This window comes from Meleagris gallopavo, chromosome 4 (genome assembly GCF_000146605.3).
Source record: "Meleagris gallopavo isolate NT-WF06-2002-E0010 breed Aviagen turkey brand Nicholas breeding stock chromosome 4, Turkey_5.1, whole genome shotgun sequence".
Classification (NCBI taxonomy): Eukaryota; Metazoa; Chordata; class Aves; order Galliformes; family Phasianidae; genus Meleagris; species Meleagris gallopavo.
Window position 1 is genome coordinate 2,830,885 of NC_015014.2, and position 12,541 is coordinate 2,843,425.

At 35.8% G+C, this 12,541-nt stretch overlaps 1 long non-coding RNA gene across 1 annotated transcript; it reads right to left on the reverse strand.

The window, feature by feature from the left end:
- Positions 1-4,066: 4,066 nt before the first annotated feature.
- Positions 4,067-8,169, reverse strand: LOC109367126. Its single transcript, XR_004159434.1, has 3 exons — positions 7,891-8,169; positions 7,350-7,432; positions 4,067-6,977 (listed from the first exon to the last, which is right to left on the reverse strand). It is a non-coding gene; the product is annotated as an uncharacterized LOC109367126 (long non-coding RNA).
- Between the last annotated feature and the right edge of the window lie 4,372 nt (positions 8,170-12,541).

Sequence of the window (12,541 nt, forward strand, 5' to 3'; positions counted from 1 at the left end):
TAGGATGCACTATGAGAGAGGAACTGTGGAGGACTAAGTGAATAACTCAAGAGGGGTTGTGTGCAAGGGGGAGCTGTTAATTCCACTGCCAAATTACCAAAACTTCCCAGATCCCTCAAACAACAAAGCCAAAAAATAATCTCTGCTCCCCATTCTCCCCCAACTTTTTGGTGTGGGGAGGTAGGTTGGAAGAGCGAATTTCAGATTTGGATTACGCCATTGAAAAGCCTTGAACCAGCTTTCAGGAAAGGAGAGTCTTAATTTAATTATTCTCTAGTGTCTAGACACATTAAGCCAGGCTGTAGAGCAATGTCACTCTTAACTGGGGACTCACATCTCTGAATCCTCTTCAGGATTTAAGTATCTAAATCCTTTCTTTCATTTCAAAAAAAAAGCTCCCAGAGGACAAACAGGTGGTAGAGGTCATTCAGCTAACAAACAGAACAATAATTAAGCCAAGTGTACTTGTTTTTAATTAAAAAAAATAAAAATAAAAATAGACTAAGATCTGACACAGTACACAGCAGGAATCTTGATGCAGAACTTTGAATTTCCATTGAAATTCTGAACAAAATAACCGTGATTGATTTGTAAACCAAGAAGCTTTGATGAATCTAATCCTCAGCATAATGTTCACCACAACCTAAAATGATATCTTGACTTTTTTTTCCAGTTGATAATAAGCAAAGAACTTAAGTATTCATTTACTTCATAAAATAAAAATTATTAAGATAATTGTGGAAGAGATCATATTTTGTATGGCTGTTTTCTGATCTTTGTAGGGTAAAATTTCTGAGACAAATAAATCCTGGTTTTCACTGACCTCACATGACAGGAGAAAAAGAAATTGTGACATAATCTTTCAGTCAGAATGACACATAAAGAGAACAGCATAGTTTTGCTTTACTAAAAGCCAGTCCAAAAAGAAGTGTGACCCTTCATTTAGACTCTTCCAAGGTTTTTAACTTGGAACTAAATCAAGTGTGTCTCTTGATATGCAAAGGAGGGCATTAAATCCCATGAATGGAACAAAGATCAAGTTCTTATGCACTGACAGCCACAAGCGTGTGTGGTATGTTTCAGAAAAATATTTTTGTTCATTGCTGACTCTCAGAGAAGCCTGCCTTCCCTAGCTTTCTACTTCATCATCCAAAGAAAGTCTTGCAGCATAGATCATCACTACTGGAACAGCTGAGCAACTGACTATGACCTCCTAACAGAAGAAGGAGTTTAGTGTACATCATAAAGGCATGTTGTTCATTTTATTTGATGAAATAGTTGCCACCCTTCTGACAAACCTGAACAAGCACTCTGACTTTCATTTATACAAGTACAGCAAAAATACACATGAGCTTCACACTACTCTTCAAAGGTATGAATTATATTCTCTCTTTCATGGATATTTATGAGCTTAGCCATCATGCAAGTAGAAATCAATATTTTCAACTCTGCCTAATCCTGAAGAAAACCCCTTTGCTGATTGAGGGTACAGCTCCTTTTCTCACCCTTCATGTAACAAGGAGAGAAACCATGGATCAGTATTATCAAAAAGCATTCCCTTAACAGTTTTCCTAGGCCTGATTATAAGCACTCTCAATATACTCTTAAGCTACATGCATTCACCTAAGGCAAGCTGTGCTTGGAGTGGTTTTTCCCTTACACTAGCCTCATAACCAGAATACTTATCTAAAGAGTTGAAGATATGACTAAGATCTCTTCTTCAGGAAAGCTCCCAGGTATTTCTACACTCCAATCAAGATTGTGGTGTGCCACCAGTTGCTCACTTATTTGGATCTATAAGCCAATTTTAAAAGCACAGAGGTAATCACTGTAGCAGTGTAACTACTCAGTACTTACCCCAATACTACTGGGGTTCAAAATACTGAGTTGCATACTGTCAGAAGTTGCTTGGCAGTATCCAGGTAGCCAGTTGTAAATGATTTGGTGCACACACATAAATTTTAACTGCATTCACTCTACTTGCAGGAAGAAAGAAAAAAAGAAAACATAATAAAACATAAACTTTTTTAAAAGGGGTTCCAGATAAAAATCTTATGAAATTACCACCTGTAAGATTGACATACACCAAGAAAGGCAGCAGAAACTACCATAAATGGGAAAGTGAGTAAAAACAATAAAGATCCCCAAATTGCATTAAAAGGAACATTGTTAAGTATGATATCAGACAAAGAAAAGCTCTCTTTATAAGGGTTCAAGAGCAATGTTAGGTTTGGGAAGTGTCTTTTAAAATAGTTTTCAAGGTCATGGATAAGAGAGATCTGGCTGATAGAATCAGCTACAAGTCTCTCAACAAGATTAGTTCCCAAAGCCTCTTAAGGAAACTAAGTAGTCATGGGATAAAAGAAAGGTCCTAGCATGAGCAGACGATTTGTTCAAAGATTGGATAAGGTGAATTTTCATAACAGAGATACGCTGTGAACAGGGTTTCACATGCTCTAGGTTACATGCTGTTCAACATTAAAGATGACCTGGAAAAGGAAAAAAAATAATGTTGTGGCAGAAATGATGAGATTATATTGTCCAAAAGAGAAGAGCTGAAATTTTACGAAACTGGATAATAAATTGGCAAACGAAAATGAACATATGTATGAAGTGCTTCAAGATGAGGAATAGAAATTCTAGCTGGCTGTGCCTTGGCAATGTGACAAAATTGGTTAATGCCTAGCAGTAGTCACTACAAATTTAAGCATTAGGAATCTGGTATATCCTTGATATTATGATATCAAAAATCAAAACAGATCTCAAAGGGCTCAGAAGATATAGCATAAATTAAGAGCTCAGGAAAATCCACAGTTGAAAGGCGTATTCTAAAAAGTATTTTCAGAACACATAAAAAGCCAGCTACAAGGAAATGCTTTTTTCAGAAACTTTAATGTTAGCTTACAAATGGTTGGTGAAAGAAGTCTTCAAACATAGTGCAACAGCTTGCTCCGATTATAGAAACTTTCATGTATGCTCTGTGCAGCTCTTACACAGTAACAAGAAACTAAATTTAAATCAACAGTAATCCTTTAGATGTTTAGATGTTGCAAGAATAAAAAATAGCAAAAGTGAGCATTATTTGATTTCCAAAATAATTCTACACGTTCACAAATAACGCAACTCCTTGAATACTTCAAGTGAAACACATAACGTTAGATCTACGTTTTAAAAGGCCCATCTGAAGGACCGTTGAATAAGAGAATGGTGTCTATCACGGCAAAATGTCTTACTGAAACCAGTTGGACTGTTTTGTTCTCGGACTGATAAAACATGAGAAAGGTTTGTTATTTCACTTTGCAGTCATACAGCATAGCAAAGAACACACAGGCAAGAAAAGCATTTGACGCCAGCCCTCTCTAGCTAGAGAACAGAAAGTGGTGTGGGGAAGGTAACACTTTGACATCTGCATACAGATGCTTACAAATAAGCAATACCTTCAAGTTCCTTAAATTACAGTTCTTCTGGATATCTGAACAAAACTCCTTCTCTTTCCACCAGATATTATACAGTGCAATTTTCTTGTATCTTGTAATGAAAAAAGATCCCTTATAGACTAACTACCTAAAATCCCAAATAAACAGAACTAGATGTGACCCCCAGTCACAGTACAAGTAGTCACCACAGACCATAGCGTTTGCAAAGTATTGACAATTCTAAAGACTCTCAAAACAAATCTGTAAAAATAATTAGATATTTAGCTGAACTTCAAAGGAACGAAGCAGAGAAGGCAAAACTTAGTAGATTAAGGCATTATGCAGTCTGTTAACTCTATGACACATTTACTTCTGCTATTCTAGGTACAGTAACCTCCACAATCACCCCAGGAGGATTTGGCTTACCTGGAAGAGCTTTTAATCAAACCTAAGAAGTGTGCAAACTTGCAATTTTTTTCCCCTGTCAGTTGTATCTTACAACATAAGCACTTTTCCAAGGCTTATGATACAACAGGAGGAATTCTTACCTATAGAAAATTATCTTCTATATTATATTACTATAATATAACTATAGTATATCATAACTGTTGTTATAGTTATTAAAGAAACAATATTTTTTAAAGGATTTATAGTGTCAATTACTGACATGTTTTCAAGATGTGTTTCATTTGCATTAAGGAGGAATACATTTAATTGTGTTGCTTTTGACTTTTGCGGTGATCTGAAGAGTATGTGAACACTCCACCTTAGCACAGAAAAATCCTTATTTTAGATGGATAGGTATTGTATGAAGCTGTTCTTATCCCACTTTGAGAGGAGCTAAGGGTATCAAAGCCTGGTTTTGAAGTTGTAGTGGAAAAGATCCTAAATTAACTCACATACTGCAATATTCCAAGTAACTCTCTACCTTTATCTCTTTTCATTTTTGTTTTTAGAAATGCTTTGCTTTATCTTTCTTTCACCTTCCTTACATTCAGGTGACAAAGAGTACCCGCCTCAATGCATAGCAAGACCCTGTGATGCTGTCCTGTCTGGCACTAGAAAAACTACCAACAGGAAAAAAAATAACATGAGGTATGATGATTATCACCAGCAAAAGAAGCTACCAACAAAATTAACCTGTGAGAAGCTCGAATCTACTGCTAGAATTGCACTGGGGAACACTAGGACTATAAGATTGCAAAAGGTCAGTAGCTGAGGCACACTTTGGCTCATCAAATGAGAGAGCCAGCTCAGACAGAATTTTCATTTTAAATGAATGAAAACTCCAGAGAAATATAAAATTGCTTTTTCCTTTCTCACAAACTTGAGCAAGAGCAAATCCTGGGAAATCTTGTTTCTCAGTCTTGCATCTTTTGTTGTTGCTGTCATCCTTAATAGTAATCTATGACATGCTTAGCAATCAGTAGCTGTTGTTCAGTCATATGCTTTTACCAGAGGAGAATATTTTCTGTATAGCAAACTATTTTAGTGCCTGCAAATGTTTTGACAGACACTTAGAAAGAGCCAGACAAGTATTTTCTTTTTTATTTATATGTCCTTTACACATTTTAAGAAATTCAAAATTGTTGGCTAATCAAAAGACTGATTTAAATACTGTTTTTTTCCTTTTAAGTCACGACAGATTTTTATTGATTCACTCCTATCCAAAATTCAAAATTATAAAAGCATGATCATCTTTCTTGATAAGTAGTTCTGTGTTACTATTGATACTGCACACTTAGTACCAAAAAGACGACTTGAGTGTAAATGCCATACTTAGTATTCATACCTTGGTCAAACAGCAACTGAGTGATGCTTAAGTCAACACATAAACTGTAATGTTTGCAGGAAGATTTAGACAAAGGGGTGATGAAATCAATGGGGAAGAATTTCTCTTCCCTCAGAGCTCAAAGCTGTTTTTCAAATCAGTTTCTGAGACAGAAAAAAACAAAGCTGAAAATTTCATGGCATAAAGATCTTGTAGCAGTACACAGAACTTTTTGAGTGGGAAGGTACCCTTAAGGGGTATCTCATCCAATTTCCCTGCAACGAACAGGGACATCTACAGCTAGAAGGGAGAATTTAAATCTTTGGTATTCCTAAATTGAATTGTGTTTTTGATAAGAGTTAGATTTCACAGTATTTCTCATAATAAGTAATTGAAACTTCTAAGTTCAGGATAGTTTTGGACAGTTCTCTACTTTCAAAGCATGCCTCAGAGATTTACAAATCTCTCTCCACAATCTCATCAGAGCGAAATAAATCCCAAGGAATAGTGCTAATCAATGCAGAAGTGTCACAGGATGAGCTGTCTGCAGGACTGTAAAGGACTGCTTTGTGCTGTAGCACAACTGCATATGCATTTGTGTCATTATGCAGTGAAATGCCACAGATACTCTGATAGACTCAATAAATCACACGAATGTTGTCACTCCTAGCTGGGACAAGAAGTGCTGCATATCTTCCAGCTAATATTATTTTACAGAATTAAATCTATGGTACACCTCCAAAACCATCAGCAAAATAACTTGTTACTTTTGTTTTCCAATTTGCAAATATTTAACTTTCATAATTGGTGAAACTTTCTACTGCCATACTTAAAAGCTTTGTAACATTTCTATCTATTTTTCCAGAGTAATTAGTAATGCTGTGCTGTTGTTCTGATAGGTGCTGAGGTGAGATTCAAATATTACAGACATACTCCAATTTTAGTCATAGTTTTTAAACAGGAAGTTGTATGTTGGCCGTTCAAAGTGTTACAGATGATTTACTCTAACCGCGTTTCAAAGTTTCGGGTCATTTCATCCTTCCACTATAAAATGTTTTTCTGAACACCAAAAATCACAGAATTTATCTACTTCCCTAGTCAAAAGAAAAATCATGACCTTTGCTGTGGTGTGTATTAAAATATCATGGCCAGAAGTTGAATAGATTTGCTTCAAGAGCTCATAGAGTTTGAAAACTAACAGAGTTTTAAAAGTGCATTATTATAACCTAAGAAAATCCTATACCTTTAACTGGGTAAGCATTATTTGTTAAGGTTACAGTACCTTCAGTGTTTAATCAGAACTTTTATCCTTACTTCAATGATCTTTAAAACTAATCTATAGGTAAAAGATTGTGGTTTTTTTGTTTGTTTGTTTGTTTTTTTAACTGGAAAAAGGTAACATAAACATTGTCTGAAAAATTGTCTAGGCGTGGATGGTAAAATCAAGTCATGCATGTATTCCCCAGTTACTTTACTGCTTCTCGAGATGAAACCTCTCAAGAGAAAGCAATTAGAGAAAAAGCTCACACTACTCAGTATCAACTAGTCATAAATATTTTAGAATTAAGACAGATCACATAAAATTATGAAATAGTCATCTGAACAGAGATTTCATGAAAACGTTGGCATGATATCACTTCCTGCAGCAACAACACAACTGCAATGTGTTTTGTACTGATGGACGTCCTGAAGTCGTACAATGAAAAGCAGCAGTTGAACTTCTCTTGTGTACATTACAACCAAGAAACCCAGTGCTGTGTGTAAGATTTCTTTCCTGACTGCATTCAGGTCTGAAATGAAATAAAACATCATTTCGAATTACCGTACCTCACACTTAAAACACTGTTATGATTTTAGAGTTTCCTGAATTCACTTACATGGCAATTCCTAAGCAGCAGATATTCAGCTTTTCCTGGAAACCATAAAATTTACAACTTAAAAAAAAAATAAAGAAATAGTCACTTTTAGAATCCTCACTCTAAACTCCACTCGTAGCTAAATCCCAGCACAAAGATGATGTTACTTAAGCTTAACATTAGCAAACACAAAAGAAGAAAAAAAAAAAATCTCTGAAAGAATACTAACCACTGAATATTAAAACCTGTTCAAGGGAAAAAAAAAGCCCTGACTTACTTAGCTGTAATATTACACTTTTAACTTACAGTTATAGTCTTGAAATTATTGTATTTAAAGATATCCATCTTCAACAAACTCAAGTGAATATGGTCTGCATTTCAACTGATCACTGTAATAAGAATAATTCCCAGTTAAAACAAATTACTATCAAACCAAGTAGTTAAGGTTCACTGTATCATCAGAGAATTCTAGATATTTTAAGATATCTTCATGAAAACAGAATGTAAATAAATCCCACTGATATATGCAAGTATCCAGAACTTCAGTTTAAGGGAAAAGCTCCAGTTTCTATGGTAGTTTGGACTGAGTACTGTGACATTCTAGTGTCTTCCAGATGGAAAAGCATTAAAACTCTATGCCGAGTATAAGCCCTAAAGTAAAGGATTACAGTGATAAAGTCAAGTAGATGCCTCTACAGAGCAGTTTAGATAATCCACAGGAAAAAAAAAAAAAAAAAAAAAGCTTAAACACAAGGACAGGAAAAAGACCTCTCTGGTTAGATTTGACATTAGCTACTAGAAATCCCACAAAATATTAGACTGTTATGTTCCTTCCTAGGATTCTTACCATGTTCCATTAGATGTTGAAGGATTACTTTGCTGGCAAAGAGTACCCAGTAGGTTCTCCTAGTTTTGTAGAACTTAGATGCCCACATGCACAAAATGTGGAAATTATAATCATGGTGCTAAGAAAAAAGAGAAAAAAAGTTACTGAACAATACTCACAGTATAAAAGTAGTAAACTCTGGGGAAAGATATTGCAGTAATTTCCCAGTGGCCGAGAAAGAATTGATTCCAGGTGTTGCAATTAGTTCATTGAAATAAGCAGATAACAGTAGAGAATACCAAATTCCAAGGCTGATTTATTCACAATTATTTGTATGCCTGAGCAGGTGTCTTGACAGCAACATCAGCAGCAAGTTTTACAACTCACAGGTGTAATGCCCCTTTCAGATCTCCAGCAAAGGCAGCTGTGTTTGAACAGCTTCAGCTTGCCAGCAAACAGCTCCTCATACTCCTGCTTTTCCCAAGACACTGTTCCCAAAACTGCTGCAAGCTTGTTCCACTCTCTTTACAAGTAAACCAGAGGCTCTTTGTGCTTACACACAACCACAGCCTTGTTTAATGTATTCCTTTTTGGCTGCTGCAGAGGTAGCAGAATCAGCAGTTCCCCGGTATGTATGTAAGTATCATATTTGCAGTCTGAATTTTCCTCAAATACAAACTGTTCCCAACTGCAGTGAAAAGTTTGGAGTTTAGCACAGAACTTATTAATCCATTTTAGATGCTCATAAATGCCCATTACCTAACTGCACAATCAATAAGGTATCTACCTTTATGCCATCTCTCTGAAAGACTATTATCCTGATTTTATAGAGTGCGACATGGGAAATTAGAGTCCTGAATGTAGGTTATACAACCATGGCTTGGATGACTGTTTCTTAAACAAAGGAAATAATTTACTGGTTTAAACAGTACTAAAAGGTACGTCACAGCTCCACAGAACTACCTAGTAAGTATAAAACAAATATAAAATCTTCTCTGTGGTGAAGTTGCTTCATTTTAGCACATAGGAGAACAATCTCAAGTTTCAGTATGGAAACCTATCCTATTTCCTGTGGAAGTGAAGAGCCATCAAACACAATTTACCTGTGTTTTAAAACAACTGCTATACTTCAATCTGTTGTCGTCTTTCAACAGCATGAACCAAGTTTAAAAGCTAGACTTTTTATTTTAATCAAGTACTTGAACAGTGGAAAAGAAATTTAGAAGAGAAAAAGGTTCTTTATTATATCTCTAATTTAATTATCAAAGAAAAACAGTGCTCAAGCAAACTGAGAATCTATTAAGCCCACCACGACTGATTTACCAATGAGTGTCAGTGAATCGATTCAGACCTCACTCAGGTAAAGACGTGCCACAGGTTTATCGTTCCACCAGTTTTCATGATCTATCCTTGCAAGGCCCCTCTAGTCTACATACAAAGGCTAAGTGCTTCTTGCTGTTGGATATGTGGCTCAGCTTCCCAAGGAGAGGTGGCACAAGGCCAGCAAAGAACAAAAATGACTGCTCACTGAAGGTAGAGATTCTAAGAACAGCATTTTAGATCCAGTGAATTTCTTCCTAACACGTAAGTACATCAGAAGAGCAGCTTCCTACCATCGTTGTGATCTCTATTCCTGAGATTGGCAACTGACTTAACTTTACAGACAGAGAGACTACCCCTTGCCTCACGTAACTTAAAAGTGAGCCTTTTGGCTGAATAAGAGAGACAGATTCCAATGGGAGATCCATCTGTTCTTACTCAGCTAAAAGGAAGGTGTCTCTGATGCCAAGATTCAAAGGCAGAATGATGAAAATAGGGTGATGTGGAGGAGCTTCTTTGCACTGAATGATGCTTATTATCCCCTAGGGGATGTCTTTGATGTTAAGCTTCAAATTTTCTTCCCCTCTACAGCAGCACGTTACATGTTCATTAAAATAACTCGATTTCATTATATAATGATATTTTACTATTCAATATGTAATTACTATTCAGTTACAATTCATTCAGAAAAAATATTGGAAAAACTAAATAGGACTTCATAAACTCCCAACCTCCTCCAAATTCACCTCCATGGCACTTGTATGAAACATGTATTATAAAATATTGTTGTAGAGATTGTTTAGCTCCCCAGTGGCTGAGGGAGGAAAAAAATTAAATATATATTGGCAACTCTCATGTATCCATTTCTCATACAAAATAGGAGCAAATCAAAAGGAAAAGCAAGTATACAGTTCCATAGAAACAAGTCTTTAGAAATTGTTCAGTCTGATGTTTGTTATTGCTAAGTTCATGAACAGTCCAAGGCTGGCAACTACAACGAGCATGCCTGAAATGTGAATATTGTGCTCTGGATGAAAGCAAGCCAGAAAAGTACCTCAGTATTAAACTGTGATACAGTTTCTGAGGCACAATTCGGGTAAAGTTCTGAAAGGAGAACACCTGTTAATACTTAGAGCTTGAATAATTGGGTTAGATTGAAAGGATAAATGTTTTTATAAATCCTTAGCAAATTTCTCAGTGTGTGGTGCTGCTCTACTCAAAAACTTATTCAAGTCTATTTTAGTTATTTATTTTCTCTTCTTCTTCCCAGGGAGTCCATTTAGGATTGAATTACCATTCTCTCTTTCTGCAATAGAATGAAACTACTGATATGTTGCAAATAAGCACAGTAATCTCTGCTCATCTATTGACCTAAGGCACCCTTGTAGCATTTCCTGCTAAAGCCATGGGATAAAAAGATTTTTGTTATTTAGAAACTTGTTCTCACCAACATACTTCACAGTCAGAATGAAAGAGTGGAATTTTATATTAAATCCTTCACCCTGATTGAGAAAAACAGTGTCAAAACTCAAACTGAGCAGATTTTGACACACTAACAGCAACCAAAGAAATATGTTAGCAGCCGCAAGTTTAATAGCTGACTCATGAAATTCAACTGTTCTTGAATCAAGAAATGGTGCAAGAGAGTCTAAGATAAAGTTGGGGGAACAACAAAAACACAAGAAAACTCCATTGGCTGGTCTGAGGGTTTGCAAGAAATTTTTGTTTACTTTTTATATAAATGGGCATTATCATATAGAACTGCATTATTGCTGGAACTTCAGTCTCATAGCAGCAGAGCCCATGCCCTCTGGAATTGTCCATTTCATGATCTTGAAAACAACAAAGATGATAAATACGTTCACAGTAGGGGATCAACTGGTCTGCTAAACTGTCCTTTGGGATGCAGCTGATATCATTCTGTTTGTCAGAGCTGTCAGCAACAATGCGGAGTATTTTGAAGTTTTTGAGGTATCTATCATTCACTGTCCTCCAGGACTGCCTAGAGAACAGGAACACAGTTTCATGAGAAAATACTGAAGTTATCAACCCACATCAGGACAAAAAGAAGACATCAGGAGAAGACACAAGAAAAAGAAAAATAGTTATAAGCCCGGATTGTCACCAACACAATGGATTTGAACACCCATCTGAAGCATATTCCTGCTGAAAAGTCAGACAGAATGAGAGTTTGGACCAGTTTTCTTACTGCTGACTTCTGCACACCACATTCCATTGCACTACAGCCTTCAACAAGCAACAGTTTTTATAAAGTACAATACATTTCAACAAAATTGATTATTTTCCTGATAGGAAAAGATTTTCAGTGCAGCTACTTACTCACCAGTTAGCAAGTACGTCTTTGGCTCACCCTATTTTGTTGATGATAGCTACCTAAATGCTCTGACTGTCCTTCAGTTTTAAATTTGAAAAGCTTCATGCTGGCTGCTACTGTTAAAGGCATTTGACAACTGCTGCCTATGACAGAGAATGCTTTGTGATGTTTAATATGTTCTTCTGTACGTATATTTAAAGAATAATTGAAGAACTCGGGATTTTTTAATATCTGTCATAATCAAAGAGTATTTTAACATATAAGTTGACAAACAAGTTGACATAATTAGATTTTTGCCAATGAAAAAAAATGCACACAAATACATATTGACCTTTCAATCTTACCATCTACTTTCTGTTCCAACTTTTGTTGCTGTTGTTTTGGGGAACTAATTTTTTTTCACCTTCAATTGAAATATTATTTTGAAACACATCGATGTCAGAATAATATCATGGCTTTCTCATACTAAAAACTTCCAAAGCATTCAGTAATATTTTAGCATAAATATTTTTAAATGATACTGTTAAATCCATGCTAAATCAGCTGTATCTACCAGCTTAAATCATTACAAGTCTCTTCAGTACTGCCCGTCAGGCAAAGATCCATTTGGAGATCACATCTCCCAAAATCAGGCATTTGAGCCGGGTTTCTAAACTCTCATCACAATCAGTAGAGATATAGCCATGAAAGCTAATGGATTATGTAATATGGCTGATTAATAGCCATCGTGTGGAACAGCTCCAGCTCAGTCTAGATACAACTGGTAAATCACAAGCACATTTTTCTGATATTGAAGGGGGAAGAAAAGCACAAACACAAAAACAGCAAACAAAAAACCTAACCACACATAAGAAGGAACTGGAATCTTTGACAAACAACAAAAAAAAACTGGAGTTGTTATTCCTTTATTTCTCTTTTAGCCAATGAGTACTTTTAACAATTTTTTTGTAGAATTTGAACCATAACCTTATCCATGGGACTCTTTGGGAACAGAAATCTCAAGCTTCTCCCCTTTTA